Source organism: Dasypus novemcinctus, chromosome 16 (assembly GCF_030445035.2).
Source record: "Dasypus novemcinctus isolate mDasNov1 chromosome 16, mDasNov1.1.hap2, whole genome shotgun sequence".
Taxonomy (NCBI): domain Eukaryota; kingdom Metazoa; phylum Chordata; class Mammalia; order Cingulata; family Dasypodidae; genus Dasypus; species Dasypus novemcinctus.
In genome coordinates, this window is record NC_080688.1 from 16,122,482 (window position 1) to 16,145,021 (window position 22,540).

Genomic DNA, 22,540 nt, shown 5'->3' on the forward strand with positions numbered 1-22,540 from the left:
TTTGAGTCTAGAGTCAAGGTGCTGGCAAGACCTTCTTTCTCCCAAAAGACTGGTGTTCTGGGCTGACTTGCTCCCATCCCTGGGCTTCCATGGCTTGCATATTGGCTCCTTCCCATGGCAATGCCCTGCTTCCTATTCCTGGCCCCTCCCTGAGGCTTTCTTCTAGTGTGCATCTCCAGTGACTTGGATTACCATCCACCCTGCTTCAATTCCTCACAGCTTAACTAAAATTAACCACTTCAAAAACTACAATGGGTTTACACACACAAGGATGTAGATTAAGAACACATGTTTTCAAACCCTATAAAACTGTGCAGAGCAAAGTGTAAACCACAGTGTAAACTATTGACCATGGTTAGTATCAGTGCTTCAATATTGATCAACTGGAACAAATGTACCACACACACAAAAGAAATGGGCAAACAAAAAATGTGTTTGTGGGTATACTAGTCAGCCAAAGAGGTGCTGATGCAAAATGCCAGAAATAGGTTAGTTTTTTTAAAGGGTATTTATTTGGGGTAGGACCTTACAGATACCAGGCCATAAAGCATAAGTTACTTCCCTCACCAAAGTCTATTTTCATTTGTTGGAGCAAGATGGCTGCAGATGTCTGTGAGGGTTCAGGCTTCCTGGGTTCCTCTGGGCTCAGCAACTCTCTTTCTCTACAAGGTCAGCTGTAGACTATCAGGCAAACAGCTCTGTCTCTCTTCTTGGGGCTCCAGCTTCAGCATCAAACTCCAACATCAAAACTCCAACATTAAAAGCCCCCAACTCTGGCCTTTGGCATGCCTTTTCTATGCCCTACTGTCACAAGAGGTTTACGTGATTACTTAATCAAACAAACCTCTGAATCCAATATAATCTAATATGCCCAGAGATAAAGACCAGTTTGCAAACAAAATCCAATATTTATTTTTGGAATTCATAAATAATATCAAACTGCTACACTCCATACACTCCACCCTCTGAATTCCAAAAAGACATTAAATATTGAAAAAAAAAAAACCTTAAATCAGTTACAATGCAAGTACTAAATCATATCACAATCAATTTAAAGAAATACAGTTTGTCTTGGGGCAAAATCCTGTCTGCTATAGACTTCTAAAACTTACAAAACAATCCATCTATTTCCAATACACAAATGGACAGAGAAAGGACAAACATTTTCATTACAATAAGGAGTAATTGGGAGGGAAACATGAGTCATGGTTTCTCTACAGTTCAGTAGACCTGCAGGGAATCCTCTGTTCTATTTCAAAATCTCAGAGTCATTCTTAAGAAGATGGTTTCTTCTCCTTGGGGCCATACGGGCACTCACCCTTTCCATCAGCTTGTCCAATGGCCATTTTATTGGTTCCACCCTCATCAAGCATCTGGGTGTTGACCAAGCTCCAGACCTCTCCCTTCAAGAGTGTTGGGGTGATTGCCACACCTCACTCAAACTTTGGGTTAGAGTCTTAACTCCTCTAGTACAATGATGTGAAGACAACATTACCCCTAACCTTTGACATGCAGGCTCAACCCTCTCTGAGCAAAGAGTTGGCCACCTGGCCTTCCCTAATCCATGGGGGACAGGTCCACCTCTCTCAGACCTTTGGGGTACTGACCTTAACCACCCTAATCTTTGGGGAATGTGCTCCGCCTTCTCTGTACCCTGGGGCAGCAAAATTCTCCCAGAATATCAGGCAGGAATATCCACACTCTTCAACTGCTGGGGCAAACTCACCCTCTTTGTACAAATGGGTGGGGTTCCTCTCTTGGCCCAAGGTGAAGTCTTAATTCCAGATCTCAGCTTCCATGGTTTTCCTCTTAAAGCTGTTTCTTCTTCAATATCTCCTTTACATTTCCCTTTTCGTCCAAGCTGACAGTGGTTTTGTTCATACACCTCTCTCAAAAACGTTGTTGGTTTAGCATGCATGAAGCAGGTGTCCAAGCCATCAGACAGTAAGACTTTGCACAAGTCTTTCCAAGATAACTGCATCTTCAATCCTGATTTATGTGTTCCAAGTTTAGTTATGTCCTCTAATGGGGCACTTTCATCTGGGAGCTTGATTTCCAGAGGCTTGAAATTTCCATAATCAGTTTGTTTTCTTTGTGTCTGACAGTTCCATCCTCAGCATATCTCTCTCATCTAGCATTTTGCTATAAGCGGCATGCAGAAGTCAAGTTGCGTTCTCTGGATTTACTTTGGAAATTTCTTCAGCTAAATGCCAAGACTCACCATTTTCAAATTCTGCCTTCCATAAACCAGAAGTTGATCTTCCTAAGTTCTCTGCAACTTTAAAGCATGGATCGCCTTTCCTCCAGTTTTCCATAAGAATTTCATCATTTACTTCTAAGGCATTATAAAAAATCTCTTAGCATCTATATTGTTATCGACAGTCTCTTCAAGCAATCTAGGCCTTTTCCATCAAACATTTCACAATTTCTACAAAAAATACCCCTTACTCATTTATAAAACCATTCCAGCATTTCGGTAATTGCAAAGACTTCCCCACTCCTTGGTACCAAATTCCGTATTAGTCAGCCAAAGGGGTGATGATGCAAAATACCAGAAATTTGTTAATTTTTATGAAGGGTATTTATTTGGGGTAGGACCTTACAGATACCAAGCCATAAACTTGTTACTTCCCTCACCAAAATCTATTTTTAATGTAACATTTTTGTGATCTATGTATCTTTGAAAGAAAAAGACAATTTAATAATAATTTTTAAATTATTTAATTTTCAGAAGCTGTGAAAATGTCCAAGTTAAGGCATCATCAGGGATGCTGTCTCACTGAAGGGCAGCTGCTGGCAATTCTGGTCACCTGCCATGTGGCCCAGCTTCTCCCCCAGCTCAGCTGTGGGTGATCAGGCATGGTAGATTTGGCCCCTCTCCTCTGGGACTTGTGGCCCCAGCTTCTGCTCCACTTGTGGCTTTTCTCTCAGGCTCATCGACATCTGGAGACTTCTGTCCCTGCAGCTTTTTCCTGTGTCTGCAGCTCTCTATTCCTCCATTTATAAAAGACTCCAGTTAGAGGATTAAGACCCAGCCTGGGTCCCACAATCTATTTAAGGCCCTTAACTGAAGCTGTCTAATCAAAAGTCATCAAAATGTCCCATCTGCAATGGGTTTACAAGAACCACAGGAATGGGTTCACATTAAGAACAGAATTTTCTGGGGCCTGAAAGAGACTCAGACCAGCACACTAATCAGTGGGGAATTGATAGGGAAAATATGAGCATGCTGTTCTGCTACAGAAGAGGCAGACACTCAGAGTACTAACTAAAAGAGAGCTTTATTTACTTAAATGAACTAGGGCAATTAGAAAGTGTAAAGGAAAAAATGAACATATACACACAATCACTCACTAAAACATTACATACTTAAGTTAAAATATTAAAAGCACATAAAAATAGCTGCTTATTAGTAATTAAGGAAACCGCAGCTGGATGGTCAGAAGAGTCCCACTGCAGTGTCTGCAGCACTGAAAGCATACCTCGCCCCTTCCATGAGTGGGAGGGAACCGATGCCACAGTCATTGGAGTGGGCATGAAGGACACTTGTGGGTGATGTCCAGGAGCTATTGGTAAGTGAGAGCAGCTGGAACTACTGGGCTAGGCACCACATAGTCTAGTACCCACGATGTTCACCTTTTCAGTGGAGCCACTCTGCTGCTTCTTGGGTCTCTGTGGTGTGGCTCTGGATCTTAGCATCTGCCTCAGCAGTGCTGAAAGGGGTGTTTGAGCAGTGGGTGGAGACATGATAGACAGTTACCTGCTGCTGCTGGCAGGTGTCCCAGATGTCCTTCCACAGATCTCTTCCCCCACAGAGGGCAGCCCATGAGTCCATTTTTCCTGTCTCATTCTTAATATTCACAATCCACCCCTGAACAAGGATGGCAGCCTTCAGAGTGACTGGACAGTACTGGGTTAAGCCCTTCACTTGCAACAGGGCTTTGTAAGTTGCACACAATTGCTTTTCTAAGGGGCTATATTGTACTCTTGCCCCCTTCCTACAAGTGTGACTCAAAGTGAAGGGGTACTTGTTTAGAATGTTGCCTCTGCCACAAACCCACCCAAAGCCAATATTGGTGCTGGTCACATCCAATTTACAGGACAAGTCAAGGTCCACCCTTTTTACTGCTTGAGCTTGTGCTTTTGCCCTTTATCTTTTTTCAAGAAACAGCCAGTGGGAGGTCCTCTTATTCCCATGAAATACCTTTCCTAATTAACATATACAATGGTTTTAATATTTGAGCTAAATGAGGGATGAAGCCTCCAGTATCCCAATATTACAAACTCTACTGATGTGAGAAAACAATGTACTTTATCATTTACAGCAGAGGGTATAGTTTTTGTCTTACCCAACCAAAGAACATTTAAGAATTTGATAGAGCAGCAGGGACTCTGTAGCTTGTCCCAATTGTTTGCTCATCCCTGGCTCTCAAGATAAGATACCATAGTCTCCAATGGTTCTTTTAATTCTGAAAAAAAGGATTAATGGTTAGCATAACATCCACAGGTTTCTTTGCGCAGCCAGAACCTTTGCCACCAGGCCAGATGGCTGGGCTATGCACACAGTCTTGGGAAGCACTGCAAAATCCACCACTGGCCTTCTCACATGAAGGGGAATGCAGGCTGGCTTGATTTGCCTAAGGAAAGACTAGAGAAAGCCTCATCTAAAACAAAGTGATAGTGACATAACAGGATATTAATTTTCAAAACATTGTTAAATTTCCAGGAATTTTATACACTAAATATTCATATGAACATTTGACTCATACAACTTTGTTTAACAGAGGGTTAAAAAATTCCTTTTAATTTGTAACAGTTTCTAAGCACTTTATATTCAACTTATAATGTATTAAATGAACTCAACCATTTTATTATTTCACCTTTTTCCAAGGTGAAAAAACAAATCTTTTGCAATAATTTGAAGTAAAAAGATACTTTTCAGGATTTGACTTTGAGAAAGCAGGTTAGAACATTATGTTCTTTTAAAAGTGATAAGACTTGTTTATCTCAGCTTAAGAAACTTTGTCATATTAACAGAGAAAGAACAAAATTTTAGTTTTGCATCATGATACTATTTAATATTAAAGCTTTAAAATCTTTATAGATAGACCCATCAAATCTTACTCATCTTTAGCCATAAAAATTCCTTTTCTATGAACCTTCTGCACTTTCTGTATTCATTCAGGTTTTGTCCCACACTTTACTCTTTCTTAATAACCAGTCATTTCATCTTAGGACAAAATTATTTTCTTTTTCCTTAATAATTATCAAACACATTCTCTATGCTTTACATACATATGTTACCAAGATGATTCTGGAAATTATCTCAAAGCAAACCTCTTACAACATACAATTACTATCAAAATATTAATCAAAGTTGTCAGAATAATGATTCAATTTGGTTATTTGCAAACATAACTTTTCTTTACTTTAAATACTTAGTAGCATGCAACACTTGAAACAGTCTTTCTGAAGCAGGTTGGCAGGGGAGGTTGGCTGCTGACAGGTTTTCCTGTTATCAAGTTACTTTTTGTTATCAGCATCAATTCAGTTTTTGCTTAATAATGACTTCCTAGAATTATCCATTTCAATATTTAAATTTAAACAATGCTTCTATGAACTTATAACTATTTATAATCACATAGACTATAGTTATTTCATCTTAAGGCAAATTTCACCATCACAGAACATATTCTCTTACTCAATGCTACCTCTGCAACACCTTCTACAACTCGCCATATATATTCAAGTTTTGTCCTACATACTTTCATTTTACTTTTATGAAAACCAGCCATTTTATTTTAGGAAAAAATACATTCCTTTAAACAAACTTATCATATTTTAGTTAACACCTTTATAAACCTTTTACTTTTTTAAAAAATATACACTTAAGTTTCACATTCCTCATCCCATTCTAAGAAGAAAGAGAAACCATTTCTATTCAGGCAAAAACTAGTTTTTTAAATGGAGAAAGTGCTTATTTAATTCTTTTTGCCATATGAATAAAGCTCTTTTAAGAATTTTCAGTCCAAGTGAGTACACCCTCATCATACTCCTGCAAAGGACCGGCTGAGTGGGGACTGCTGGAGTGGGCTGTTTCAGGAACCTACAAAGCAGAAGGTGTCTGGATATCAATCTGGAGAGACTTCAACAAAAGTAGTGTTTGCTCAAGGTAAAACTGTGGGTTTCTAACACTGAAGATGGAAGCTGTGGGAAGGTAAAACCCTTCCCCCTAGGGTTGTGGGCCTTAGTGTTCCCTGAAAGTCACTGGTAGCACGGCAGTGTTCCTAGGCCAATGTTCCCCAAACATGCAATCTCCAATCCCATGTTCCCTGAACCCCCATAACCCACATTCCCCAGACCCACATACTCCCAGGACTCCATTTTCTAAACCCAGCACTCCCAGAAGTCTGGCATTCCCCTAGCCCTTTGGTCTCAGACTAACTCTGGGAGTGGGAAGGTTTTGGTAGGGGATGCAGAGGGGCCCAAGAAGTGCAGGTTCAATTTTCTGGTTCCCCCCTTTTATTCAGCTTGGAGGAGCATGCCAGCTGGCTTGGGGAGAGCCTAGGAAGGGAGAAGAGGTGAATCTGCTGAGAGAGCCCAATTTACCTAAATGCTGTGGGATAGGAAACTTGGTCTGGGAGAAGGTGGAGTCATAAAACCAACTAGCCCCCCTGTAGCACACTTAAGGGAGAGGGACAGTAGGACATACTTTGCATGCTTCTAATAGCATTTTTAGGGTTCCTGGTAAGGGATGGGTGCTCTCTGTCAAGAAACTAAGAGTCATTATTTTCTGTAGTGTGTTGGTTCACCAGAGTGCCATTTGAATCACCTATGGGACCCCTCACACAGCCTTCCTGCTGACCTGGGAGACAGGGAAGTGAGGTAGGGAGAAAGGAGAAGGTCAGACTCCTAAGAAGTTTATTCAATTGCAAAGAGGATTCCTTGATTGAGGCCTTGTCTGGTTATTTGTGTTGATTTGTTTTCTTGTTTTTCCTTCCTCTTTATCCCCCCATGGGGCTTTTTCTTTTTCTTTTTTTCCCTTTTTCTTGCTTGCTTCACTGCCTCTTTTTTCTTTTTTTAATATTAGGTGCTGCATGCAGTGTTTCTTATTTGCTGTGCTTCCTCATCTTCGATTTTCTCTTTTCTGTGTATACTGATTTTGGCTACCAATGCTATTCCCTTTCCTTTACATCTTTCAATCCTCCCTCATTAATTGTTCCTCTTACATTCCACCTCTCTTTGTTGAGTCCCCAGTGTTTCTGACTTTTTATTTCTAATACCTCTTTTCTGTTTTACATCTTCTATTCACTCTTTATATTATTGTCCTTACTTTTCTCTTTCCCTCTCTCCTGACCACGCTGGCCTTTTAATTCATACTATATTCCTCATCATATTCAGTTTACTATCGCATTCTAGGTACTCCAATTTTTTACTGTTATAACTCTATACAGGTTACATGAGTTTGATATCCATTTTCTTAGATCTCACAAGGTTCTTCTGCTGACATGTACTATCAACACTATTGTTACACTTTTTCTTTTCTTATCCCTTTTGCTATCTCTGGATCTAATATTTTCCTTCAAAGGAACTTAACCAACAAAAAGGAAATAGAATGAGAAGAACAAAGTGACAAAGAGAAGACTTAACGTGTACACAAAAACAACACCTAAATAACCCCCAAGACTAGATGAAGAAGCCAATCAACTGATTAAACCCATCAAAATAAAATGATGATCAGACAGCAATGAAAAATTACAAACCATACCAATAATCAGGAAAACATGGCCCAATCCAATGAACAAACTAAAAACCAGGAAGAAGAGAGGAACATCACGCAAATAATCAAAGCTCTCAAAATATATATCATGGGCCAATTTAATGAAGTGAAGGAAGAGATTAAGGATATTAAGAAAACACTTGGAGAGCATAGAGAAGAAATTGTAAACATAAACAAAAAGATATTGGATATGATGGTGATGAACAGCACAATCCAAGAAATCAAAAATACACTCTCAGCAAATAACGCAGATTTGAAGAGGCAGAGGAAACAATTAGTGATGCAGAGAAAACAATTAGTGATGTGGAAGACAGTACATCTGAAACCAAACAGATAGTAGAATTGATTGATAAAAAGACAGAAAATATTCAGCAGGGACTTTGGGACATGAATGACAACTCAAAATGTACAAACATATATATTATAGGCATCCCAGGAGAAGAGAAGGGAAAGGGGGACAGAAGGGGTGTTGGAGGAAATAATGGCTGAAAACTTCCAAAACCCATTGAGGGAGGTGGATGTACATGTCCAGGAAGCATAACATATGCCAAACAGCATAAATCCCAACATGCCTAACTCAAGATATATACTTGTCAAAGTATCCAATGCTCAGGACACAGAGAAAATACTAAAAGCAGCAAGAGAAAAGAGAACCATCATGTACAATGGAGTCTCCATAAGATTAAGTGCTGGTACTTGGTAGTAATCCCTCGGCACCAGGGAGACTCATCCCTGGGAGTCATGTCCCACGCTGGGGGGAAGGCAACACATTTACATGTTGAGTTTGGCTTCGAGACTGGCCACATTTGAGCAACATGGAGGCTCTCAGGAGGTAACTCTTAGGCACCCTGCAGCTCTAGGCCTTGTTCTTATTTCAGGTGCACAGGCTCACAAGCATAGTCATTAGTATCAAGGGCTCATTGTTTGACCTTCCTTCTTTTTTGGTCTTTGCTGTTGCACTTGGGGGATTGTTCTTGTTCCTTTAGGGACTGTGATAGAGCTCCCCTGGTTAGGAACTCAGTACTCCCTCAGTTGTTGTTTTTAATTGTATCCATTATGAAAATATCCAAACATTTTTATGTACCCTGGATATATGCCCTGTAGAACTCCCTGTCAACCATGTGTCCCCTGTCTATAACATCCCACACCAGTATTCCTCCCCATGCCATTGTTGAACCTCTCTGTGATCCAAAACTTCTTGAAAAGTGAAGCCCAATATATTGCCAGGTTCCATTATTAGTAAAATGGAATATAGTGATGAATTTAAAGGTTAGATATAGAATACATAATAAAAGGGGGAAATGGAAAGGACAAATGAGTTTATATGGCTATGAGTCTCCAAAAAGAGCTGGGAGGTTATCAGAGGGGTTGCCCTTATGCATACCTCAGCAGAGTCCCAGAGACACCTAAAGTAGATACAGCCCCAGGTATTGGTTCTTTTGAGGGCTACAGAGACCCACAGGTTCTATGGTCATGGCAAATGGAGTTCAGTGCCATGTCAGCTGGCCCTACTTTGGAGTTTGTGTTTCTGTGTGATGGAGCTGGACTTAGATGTGATCTTTGTTCACAAGCCTCTCTGGTTACTTTTACCAGAACTGTAGTTGGTGCTGTCGTTTAATGTACACCCAGGAGACCTGAATCTCTGGACTGACCATGTGATAGCCAGGCCCTGAGCCTCAACAGACTTGCAACTCCTACACTCTGGTTTATTGGACTTATCCCACTCAGCTAACATGGAGGTGAAGAAGGTCAACCACCACACCAGGGAGCCAAGAGTGCTTACAATGGAAAGCAAGAGAATTGCTTCCAGCATCCATGTGGAATCTAAGTGTGGAATGTACACAACCATTCTTAGGTCCACAGGATGGAGGAATAGAGTATGGATTAGAGTGGACTTACTGGTCTTCTATTCATGAACCATTGTGATTAGTAATGAAGAAAATGTGGCATTGGTGTGGAGAAAATGGCCATGGTGGTTGCTGAGGGTAGGAAGTGGGAGGAAGAGATGAGATGTGGGGGCATTTTTTGGGACTTGGAGTTGTCCTGGGTGGTGCTGCAGGGACAGTTACCAGACATTGTATGTCCTCCCATGGCCCACTGGGTGGACTGTGGGAGAGTGTGGGCTATGATGTGGACCATTGACCATGAGGTACAGCAGTGCTCAGAGATGTATTCACCAAATGCAATGAATGTCTCATGATGATGGAGGAGATTGTTGTTACGGAGGGAGGAGTGGGGTGAAGGGGGTGGGGGGTATATGGGGACCTCATACTTTTTGAATGTAATATTAAAAAATGAATAAAGACAAAAATTTTAAAAAAATTAAGTGCTTATTTCTCATCTGAAACTGTGGAGGCAAGAAGGCAGTGGTATGACTTAGTCAAGGTACTAAAAGAAAAAAAATTTCCAACGAAGAATACTCCATCCAGCAAAGCTGGCATTCAAAAATGATGGAGGGTTCAAAATATTCACAGGTAAACAGAAACTAAGAGAGTATGCCCACAAGAAACCTGCCCTTCAAGAAATACCAAAGGGGGTTCTTCAGGAGGAAAGAAAAAATAGGAGAGACAGAGGGGGAAGAGAGTGTAAGAACAATTAAAAAGACAAAGAGAGGAAAAAAATCAAACAAAATATGACAAACACAAATCCAAAGAAAATATGGCTAATGTAGTAATTCCTTGAAAGTAGTAACACTGAATGTCAATGGATTAAGCTCTCCTGTTAAGAGACACAGATTGGAAGATTGGATAAGGAAATATGACTCAGCTATTTGCTGTCTACAAGAAATACATCTTAGACCTAGGGATTCAAGGAGATTGAAAGTGAATGGCTGGAAAACAATATTACAGGCAAACCATACCATACAGGGCAGGAGTAGTCATATTAATATCAGACAAAATGGACTTTAAATGTAAAACTATTGTGAGAGACAAAGATGAACACTACATATTAATGAAAAGGATATTTCAAGAAGAAAGAATAGTCATAAACACTTATGCCCCTAACAAGGGCACCTCCAAATATGTGAGGCAAACACAGCAACCATATATCTGGTAGGAGACTAATATCTTGCATATGTAACGAACTCCTATATCTTGAAAATAAAAAGACAAACAACCAATTTAAAAAATGGGCAAGAGATATGAACAGACACTTCTCCAAAGAAGAAATACAAATGGCTAAAAAGCACATGAAAAAAATGCTCAAAATCACTAGTTTTTAGGGAAATGCAAATCAAAATACAATGAGATACCATCTTTCTTCCATAAGACTGGTGGCTATCAAAAAAGACAACAAATTTTGGAGAGGATGTGGAGGAATGGGAACACTCATCCACTTCTGATGGGAATGCAGAAAGATCTAGCCATTCTGGAGGACAGTTTGACAGTTCTCAAAAAACTAGCTATAGCTTTGCCATATGACCCAGCAATTCCACTGCTGGGTATATACCCAGTAGAACTGGAAAGAAGGACACAAACCGAAATATGCACATCAATGTTCATAGCAGCATTATTCACTATTACCAAAAGTTGGAATCAACCCAAATGCCCATCAATGGATGAATGGATAAAGAAAATGTGGTATATACATACAATGGAATACTACTCAGCAGTAAGAATGAATACAGTACAAACACATGTGATAACATGGATGAATCTTGAGGACCTTATGTTGAGTGAAGCAAGCAAAGCATTGAAGGACAAATTTCTACATGACCTCTCTAATATGAAATAAGCAAACTAAGTTGTCTCAGAGAGCTAGAGACTGTATGATAAGCTTAAAGGAAGTTGGGGGGAGAGGAAGGTTGTGCACTGACACCTATATGGGTGAATTCTATGGTAAGCTGGAGGTAAGTATTTATACAGGGAAGGGATAAGATGGGGGCATAGGGATAGCTTTCGGTGGGGCTTATTGCTTGAGGGGCACTAGGGTTGTGAGACTGGGTCAGATGGTCCAAGTATTTGGGGGGAGGACTAGGGGAACAGTTGAACATGGGAGATTTTTGGGTGTGTGGTTGAGATTATAATGTTGAGAAAACTCTTTGGAGAGTATGGTAAGGAGGGATTGCCTGTTTGGAGTGCTTAGGAAGGGGCATCTGGCACAGGAGCAGGTTCTGGGGAGTGTGTGAGAGCTTATTTTGTTGTGGTGTTTTGTATCATTGGGTGAGAACCCCCAAGCAATGGGTGTGAGATTCTGCCCGCATCTTGGGGAGCTCTGATGTTCTTAAACAGCGGGAATTGTGTCTCTCGAGAGAATTGCTGGCTTCGAATGGGTTAGGGCAGTGTAGTGTGTCAGGCCCTCAGCATTGTTGCAAGTATCTGTGAATCTGGTCCTTCAAGTAGTGAAGATTGATTGTCACTGTAGGTCCTGAGGGGAGGGGTAGAGAGGTATAGAATAGATGGAATTAGGGTAACTGGGGGGCAATGGAAGTGTTCCACAAGATCATGCAATGATGGATATAGGACATGTTAAATTACACCAAAAATGTATGAAAGTCTATAGGCTAAAATGTAAACCACAATGTAAATCATAAGGTAACTAAAATTTAGAAAATTGTACAGTCTAAAGTATAAACCATAATGTAAACCAAAATGGAACCATTTTTGGTAGCTATGTATCAATATGTGTACATCTGCTACAGCAAATATAATATGAGCATGTAAAAAGACTATTTCTGGGCAAAGGGGAAAAGGGTTGATGTTGGATATATGGGAGTCCTCTATGTTGTATATCTGAATTACTGTGATCTAAAACCTTATTGAAGACAAAATTAAAAATGAGAAAAAAAAAAAAGAAAGGATGTAAATAATGAGGAAGAAATGGAAGAAATTGCCTTGCCACTGTACATACAGGGCAACACCAATTACAGTGATGAAAGGCAAATCATCAAAAACAAAGTTTTGTAATATTTTTCATTTTTTAATACCCCAATTTACTTTTACTTTTATTTATTTTAGTTTTTCTAAATTAGTATATATTCTGGTTCTAATCTTTAAACCTATCACTATATTTCATTTTCCTATTAATTGAATTTGGCAGTATATTAGGCTTCATTTTGAAGAAGTTTGGACCACAGAGAGGTTCAACTATGGCAGGGGTGGAACACTGGTGTGGGGTGTTATTAATGGGGGACACCAGGTTGGGAGGGAGTTCTCCAGGGCAGATATATAAGGTACATAAAAATGTTCAGATATATGTTTTGGTATTTTCATAGTAGTTACAGTTACGAACAACAATGGAGAGATTGCTGAGTTCCTAGCCAGGGGAGCTCTGCCACATTACCCAATGGAACAGCAATAATCTATCAAGTACAATGGCAAAGACCAATGAAGCATGATGGTGTAATGATGAGCCCTTGATAATGATGACTATGCTTATGAGCCTGTGTGTCTGAAATATGAACTAGGCCTAGAGCTGCAGGGTGCCTAAGAGTTACCTCCTGAAAGCTTCCATGTTGCTCAAATGTGGCCACTCTCTAAGCCAAACTCAACATGTAAATGCATTACCTGCCCCCCAGAGTGAGACATGTCTCTCGGGGATGACCCTGCCTGGTGCCGAGGGATTTTTACCAATCACTAACTGGTGATGCAACTTGAAAGAGACTTGAATAAAAGGGTCAACTCAGATCAGCAGAATATCTCAGTCTACATGTATGATCATGTGTTAAAAACTGCTTTTTGATCTTGAATAAAAGGGAGAAAGACCAAAGACAAGTGAGTTTATATGGCTAAGAGTCTTCAAAAAGAGTTGGGAGGTTATCAGAGGGGTTGCACTTATGAAAGCCTCAGCATGACCCGAGAGAGAGCCAAAGTAGGTACAATCCTAGGTACTGGTTCTCCTGAGGGCTATGGAGACCCATAGATTCTATGGTTATGGCAGATGGCTCTAGAGTTCAGTGCCATGTCAGTACACCCTACTTTGTAATTTGTGCTCCTGAGTGTAATGGAGATGGACTCAGATGTGACCTTTCTACACGTGCCTCTTCTGTCACTTTTACTGGACCTGTGGTTGGTGCTAGTGTTTTATACTCAGGAGACTTGAATCTCTGGACTGTCCATGTGCCAGATGGGACTTGAGCCTCAGCAGAGTTACAACTCCTACTCTCTGGTTCATTGGATTTACCAGGTCAGTTAACAGAGAGGTGAAGACGATCAACCACCACACCGGGGAACTGAGAGTGCCAACAACTGGAAGCAAGAGAATTGCATCAATCATCAATGTGGGATCTAAGTCCCCTCTCAATATAGAGGTGGAGTGGACATCACCATCCCAGGGTCCACAGGATGTAGGAATATAATATGGATTAGAGTGGATTTACTGATATTCTACTATAGAAGTTTTGTGACTAGTAATGGAAAAAAATTGTAGCATTGATGTGGAGAAAGTGGCATGGTAGTTGCTGAGAGCAGGGAGAGGGAAGAAGAGATGTGATGTGGACTTGTCCTAAATGATATTGTAGGGACAGATGGTGCACATTACATATCCTGCCATAACCCACTGAATGTTCTGGGGAAGAATGTAAACTGCAATGTAAATATAATCCATGTGGTGCAGTTGTGTTCCAAAATGTATTCACCAAATGCAATGAATGTGCCACAATGATGAAACAGTTGTTGATGTGGGATGAGTGGGATGGGGGAGGATGAGGGTAATATGGGAACCTCTTACATTTTTTAGTGTAACTTTTTTTTTGTGGTCAATGTATTTTAAAAAAATACAATAAAAATCATGGGGTGGCTGGGTGGGGAGTAGGTATATGGGAACATCTTATGCTTTTTAATGTAATGGTTTGTGTGATCTATTAAGTTTAGAAAAAGATAATTGAGAAATAAAATTAAATTAAATAAAAAAGAATGTTCATTTCTCAATATTACCATCTGGAGGTATCAAAATCTACACTGACACGGAACAGACAGACAAACACAAAAATAATTATGACACACCAACAGAAACATAAAGCTCATAATTTGACTCATAATTCTTACTTCTTTGGTACGGCTGTCTTCAAACCCTCCAACATTTTACATGTCTGATTTTACTTTTTAAAAGATTTCTTCTGGAATTCATGTTGCCTATAATATGCAAGCTTGTTCTTGGAAATACTTTTATTAGTAGTGAGCAACCAGTTAGGATTACTTGAAAAACATAAATACAGTTAAGCTCTAATTTAGCAGTTTAGACAGACAATTGACACATATATTTTGGATTACTACTCTTAAGGAATACACTTAGGCTCAAAGGTCAGGAGTAAGCTATTTATTCAAAACTGGAAGTTTTTTTTAACAGTTTGATAAAAATTCTGATCAGAATAAAGTGTGACTAAAACTTAAAACATTGTCAAAGTAACATCCCATTTAAACTTTTCTACAGTTTACACAAGCATTACAGGTTTTCAGTTTTGTGATATATTCTTAACTGCAGATGTACCAAAGCTGCTAGCATTTTTATTTTTCCTTACTTTCATAGAGTTGCCCAGTTGGAAAGTTACTAAACTTTAACAGCAATAATTTTATGAATTTGGCTATACAGGCCCAATTAGAATTAGCATGGAAACATCACAGCATCCTAGGAATGTAATTGTACTTGAATCCTTTCAACTACACCAAAATGCCCTGATAAGGAAGAGGTAGAAGCTCAGAATACTAACTAAAAGAGAGCTATATTTAGTTAAATGAAATGTGTGAATTAGATAACATAAAGGAAAAATGAAAGGATATGTACAATCACTCACTAAAACAACTAATACATATTTTAAGTTAAAATAGTACATAAAATTGCTGCTTATTAGAAACTAAGAAAATGTGTGGTTTGTGAGCAACAAATCAGTCCAACTGTCATGGAAATTCACAAGCCACCAGATAGTTAATAAGAAAGTAAGAAATGATACATTTATATAGGAACTCACCAAATCAGGGGACACTCCAATACTTGGACTTTCACACAGCTGAGAAGTCCCATTGAAAAGCCAGCCAGAGACCTGCCTAGAACAACGACTGGGTGAAGAGACTAGCAACAGCCCCCTTTAGGTACAATACAACATGAGGCCCTGGGCACAACACAACACCAGGCCCTGGGTAAAACACACTAGGCTCTATGTACAATATAACACCTGGTCCTGGGTAAAATAAAACACAAGGTCCAGGGTAAAATACAACATCAGGGCAAGGATAAAATAAAACATCAGGTCCTGAGGAAATACAACACAAACAAGTACCTGGGTACAATAAAACACCAGGCTCTGGGTACAGCACAACACCAGGCCTTAGGTAGAAGGCAACACCACGTCCGGGTGAAATAAAACACCAGACCCAGGGTGAAATACAACACCAGGGCAAGGATAAAATAAAACACCAGTTCCTGAAGAAATACAACACAAACAAGTACATGGGTACAATTAAACACCAGACCCTGGGTACAAGACAACACCAGGCCTTGGGTAGAATACAACGTGAAGGCTTGGATAAAATATAACATAGGGTCCTGGGTAAAATACAGCACCAAGCCCTGGATAAAATACAATACCAGGCCCTGGAAAAAATACAAACAAGGCACTGTGTAAAATATAACACCAGGCCCTGGAAAAATACACCAGGTCCTGTGTAAAATATAACACCAGGCCCTGGGTAAAATATAACACCAGGCACTGGGAACAGTAGATCACCAGGTTTGGGTAAAATACAACACTAGGCCCTGGGTACAATACAACACCAGGCCCTTAGAAATACAACATGAGGCACTTATAAATACAACACCAGGCCCTGGGCAAAACACAACATGAGGCCCTGGGTACAATACAATACCAGGCACTTATAAACACAACACCAGGCCCTGGGTAAAATACAAGATGAGGCCCTGGGTACAATACAACACCAGGCACTTATAAACACAACACCAGGCCCTGGGTACAATACAACACCAAGACCTTATAAATACAACAGCAGGCCCTTATAAATACAACGCCAGGCCCTGGGAACAATACAATACCAGGCCCTTATAAATATAATACCAGGCACTTATAAATACAACACCAGGCCCTTACAAATATACAACCAGGCCCTGGGTACAATACAACACCAGGCCCTTATAAATAGAACAGCAGGCCCTGGGTACACTACAACATCAGGCCCTTGTAAATACAACACCAGGCCCTGGGTACAATGTAACACCAGGCCTGTATAAATACAACTCCAGGTGCTTATAAACAGAACATCAGGCCCTTGGTACAATACAACACCAGGCCCTGGGAACAATACAACACCAGGACCTGGGAACAATATACCACCAGGCCCTGGGCACAACACCACAAAAGGCCCCAGGTATGGTACAACAGCAGGCCCTTGGTACAACACACCACCAGGTCCAGCCTACTCTCCTGGGTTAGACTTCCACCGGCAATTTTGGGGCCGACTCTTTTAATGGATTCTGAATCTCAGAAGTCTTGCTAATTTTGCAACCTGCGCCTGTGAAAGTTTGGACACAGCTATCTGAGTCCTTGCAGGCATGGTGTTCCAGCACATGCTCCCCCACCAGACCCCAGTTAATGTTCCTTGGTTCCTGTGGGAAGGAGACTCCAGGCACCTGCACAGTTTTTACTGGTGGTTCACAGTTCTTAACCCATTCCTTATTTACATTCATATTTTTATATCAGATGCACATCATGGACTAATTGGAAACCCAGCAGTATGCAGATTTTAAATCCATTTCACTGAATGAAAAAAACCAGAATGTCATATTGTATGCATTCTTACAAAGTGAAAGTGAATACTTTATGAGAATGCATATAAACAAAAATGTATTTATTAAGGACAGTACACTGCTCATGAGAGGAGCAGGAGCCTGCGGAGGGGAAAGAGCTCTCTGAATGAGATAATTTTAATTTACTTTGAACTGAGGAGTAAAATGAACTCAATCCTTACACCTGCAAGTCAAATGAAGTAAAGAAAAATTTATCATGCTAGCTAACCGGTAGGGTGTCCTGAGAGATTCCAACTCACCCCATAGCTATCCTAGAACTGACCCACCTCAAAAATCACAGTCCCTCATGTTGTGGCTGGTTACCAGCAAGACTTTGCAGGAACTGATTACTGCTTTCCAGTTCATAACTAAGTACAACCACCCATGGGATTTTCTCACAATAGCAAAAATCTCCACCAAGGTGGCTTTCTGTCTCCTTGGTAGACAGAAAAGTCTGGTGTGGGGGTGTAATTTTTGAAATTCCCTTACACTCTAAAAGGATGCAAATAAAAGCCAGAAAAAGCAAGATCAATAACAAGGTAGAACTTGGGACAAAAGGCAACCAGCAGACAAGAATAACTAGAAGTAGAAAAATTAATAATGAAGTAGAATTACAGACAAAAGTCAATGAAAAGGCCAAAGAGAGAAATTTTACACTGACAAAAATGACAATCCAGCAAGCACATCCAACTCCCTTTAGAAGGGCAGAGCTGTACAGCACTGGGTGTGCCATCCACATAGAATCCTACAGTGTCCTCATCTCCTTCAGCTAAAATCAGCACCACTTAGAGGTGGATTGCAATGTGAATGTATCCTTGGAGTTGTACAGGTGTGACGCTGGGCCTTCCTCCAAAACGTATAAAGTTAAAAGGGTTAGGAATGCAGAGAGATTTTCACAAAATCGTAGTCACAGTGAAAGACCTTAACCAGCCTGTCTCAGAATTTCAAAGAACAAGTGGATCAAAAGCAAATGAGGGATAGATGATTTGAAGACAGAAAGACAAGCTTGAATAAGCACATATATATACACACACAAACACATTATATCCATAACATAATTCACTTTTTTTCCAAATGAACTATGGAATATTTACAGTGAGATGTTTGAGGTTTAAACTAATAAAAAACAAAATTCTTCAGAGAAAAAACTATGTGGCATATTCATGACCTCTATGCAATAAAACTAGAAAAAAATTAAGTGCAAAATTAAAAAGATCTAATTACCTGGAAAATATTAATATTTATAAAATGTCTTTTGGATCAAAGAAGAAAACAGAAGTTAAAGACAATTTAGAAATTAATATTGAGAATATGTATTAGAACTAATAGGATGCATATAAAAGCATTAAGTGAGTAATTCATGGTGTTGAAGATTTTAATTAAAACTTAAATACTGACAATAAATGAATTAAGCAATGAGCTCATAAAGTTGACTATACTGAAAATACAGAGAAGAAATTAATAAAAAGGAGAGATAAATAAATGAGAAAGCAAAAATATAGAAGTAATGAATAAAAGTTCTATCTCATTCTTTGAAAAGAATGTTAAAATAGTTACTACTGTGTGAAGACTGAATTAAAAGAGAGGTGGAGAGGGGACAAGGATAAAAGGGATTTATTTACAGATGTGAAATTTTCTTTTTAATTTTTTACTATTAAGGAACACTCTGCAAAGCTTTATGCCATTCCATTTATAAATATAGGTATAATAGGCACTTTTCTAGGAGATGTATTATAGAAATACATCTCTATAATGTATTTAAAAAGAGGAAAAGAAAACCTGGATATGTCAATAACCTTAGGAAAAACTGAAGAGTCTTTAAAAATTTTTTTTCCTCCAAAAGATACCAGAATCAAGAGCGCTGTACACACAAGCTCTAATAAATCTTCAAGATATGCTAATTTCAGTATTACATAAACTACTTTAGGACTTGGGAAAAAGCAACATTCACATTCATTTACCAATCAGCAAAACATGATCATGAAAACAACAAAAGAGGAACTTGTAAACAAATATCATTAGCAGTTATGAAAACACACTGTACAGCTATAGCAATCAAGGTGTATGGTATAGTAGAAAATGACGAGACTAATACATTATGCCAGTGGAATATAATGAAGAACCCCAGAAATAGTTTTATTTATATGTAAGAATTTTTACATGGTACAGTGGAATTTCAAATACCTTCTCTTTTTTCAAGAAGATACTGGGGATTCAACCTAGGACCTTGTATATATAAATCACACACTCAACCACTGAGCTTCACCTGCTCCACTTCAAGCACCTTTTAAAAATAAAATTAATTCCTAACAGCATACACATAAATAAATTTCATTTATTAAAATTAAATCATAAAAGTATGCAAAGAAATGATAGAAATCATTTTTATAATTCTGGGATGGGACAATCCCAAAGTGACAAAAAATCCATTTACTTATACACTCAAAAGAGAAAATTGGCAGATTTTACTGCTTTAATCATTTTTAATTTAGTTATTATTTCTTGAGTTCTTAGGTGACACCAGGAATTGACTCTGGGACCTCATACATGGGAAGCAGGCACACAATCACTGAGCTACACCGACTTCCATGCATCAAATTCTAAATTTTAAATATGACAAAGATTACAGAGTGCAAAGGCAAATGACAAATTGGAGGAAATGATATGTATATACATATGTAATATATGCATACACATATCAGATAAAAAGTGTGTTTGTTTCCTAGCTGCTAAAACAAATCTTATGCAAGAGGTTGGTTTAAACAATAGGAATTTATTGACTTTTAGATTTGAGGCTAGAAATCTAGAATGGCACTCTGGGGCTAGCTGCCTGCAGTCCTCGGGCCGTGACTTTTCTGTCCCATGGCAATACACATGGTAGTGTCTTCTTTCTCTTCCGGGCTGCGTTGAATCTGTTTCTTTGTTTCCCATAGCTTCTTTTTACTGTGTCCAATTTCCTTTGCTTATAACGACTGCAACCATATTAGATTAGGGCCCAGCCTCCTTTAGTTTGGACACACGTTAATAACCTCTCCAAAGCTCCTATTTACAAATGGGTTTACACCCACAGGACCAGGGGTTGGGACCTGAAATGCCTTTAGTGGGACATGATTCAATCTACACAAAAGGGTTAATGCCCTTAATTTAGAAAGAACTCTCACATATTGATAAACAACACTCCAATGACAAATGTGCAAATGAGAGGAAGAGAAAATTCACCCATATACATCCATACATTACAATGGTGTATAAACTTAAAATATTCTTAAACTTATGAAATCAAAGAAATGCAAATCAAAGCCACAATAACAAATCTTTTTTTCCACACTATGTGCAATTTTTAAAAATTAAAACATTTGATATATATATATTTCATTCTATTTTCTTTAAAGAAACATATAAAACAGTGTCATTTTCTTGATGGTCTTTGTTACTTGATATTAAAATTGATTTTCAATAACTTCATTTTTTATTTTCAAGAAGGGTTACATGCTCTGCTTTAATGTGTCCTGATAGTATCCTGAAGTTTTCACAAAATTAAGACATAGTTTATTATATTATAAAGTATGCCATAAAACAGGTCTGCTATTTCTTACCTATAATTCTGAAATCCATATCATTGTAGCAACTACTTTTAAAATATATACATTTTAAAATTTATTTTTAAAAAGATACATAGATCACACAAAATATTACACTCATTCCCATATGCCCCACTCTACATCCCCCCAATTTTCCCACATCAACATCTTTCATTCTTGTGGTACATTCATTGCAATTGATGAATACATTTTGGAGCACTGCTGTACAGCATGGATTATAGTTCACACTGTAGTTTACACTCTCTCCCAGGCCATTTGGTAGCTTATGGCAGGATACTTAATATCCTGTATCTGTCCTTGCAGTATCATTCAGGACAACTCCAAATCCCAAAAATGTCCCCATATTATACCTCTTTTGGCCTCTCTCTGGCTTCAGCAACTCCAGTGGTCACTGTCTCCACATCAATGATATAATTTTTTCCATTGTTAGAATCATAATAATTTTATAGTAGAATACCAGTAAGTCCACTCTAGTCCATATTTTATTCCCCAGTCCTGAGGACTCTGGGACTCCACCCCTTGAGAGGGGGCTTCAGTCCCACATGGCTGATGGATGGGACTCTTCTGCTTAGAGCTGTAGACTCTCACATTTCCTTGGTGTGGTGGCTGTCCATCATCACCTCCCTGTTAGCTGACCTGGGTGAGTCCAACAAACTGGAGAGTAGGGGTTGCAAAACTGCTGAGGCTCAGGGTCCAGCTGGCATATAGACAGCCCAGAGATTCAAGTCTCCTGAGCATACACCAACCCCAGCACAAACCACAGGTTCAGTAAAAGGGACAGAAGAAGCATGTATAGAGAAGTCACATCTGAGTCCAACTCTATCAAACCTGGGAACACAAACTCCAAAGTAGGACCCAATGGCAAGGCACCAAACTCCAGAGCCATCTGCCATGACCACAGGACCTGGGTGTCTCTGTAGCACTCAGGAGCCCCATTACCTAGGGTAGTATTTACTTTGGCTATAAGATCCTGCTGAGATGTGCATAAGCACCACCCCTCTGATGATCTCCCAACTCATTTTGAAGTCTCTTAGCCATATAACTCATTTGTCTTTACCATCTCTCCCTTTTATTCAAGGTTTTTTCCAATCGCATCACCAGCCAGCACTTGGTAGTAATCCCTTGGTGCTGGGGAAGCTTATCCCCGGGAGTCATATCTCACACTGAGGGGAAGGTAATGCATTTATATGCTGAGTTTGGCTTAGAGAGTGGCCACATTTGAGCAAACTGGAGGCTTTCAGGAAGAAACTCTTAGGCACCCTCCAACACTAGCCCAAATTAAAATTTCAAGTGCAAAAGGCTTACAAACATAGTCTAATCATATTTTTATGGCGTTTTCTTTAAATGTATCTTTCTGGTTAATACCTACTCCTTTAAAAAGTATGAAGAAATAATTCATAAATTATCAATGGGAGGTTAAATT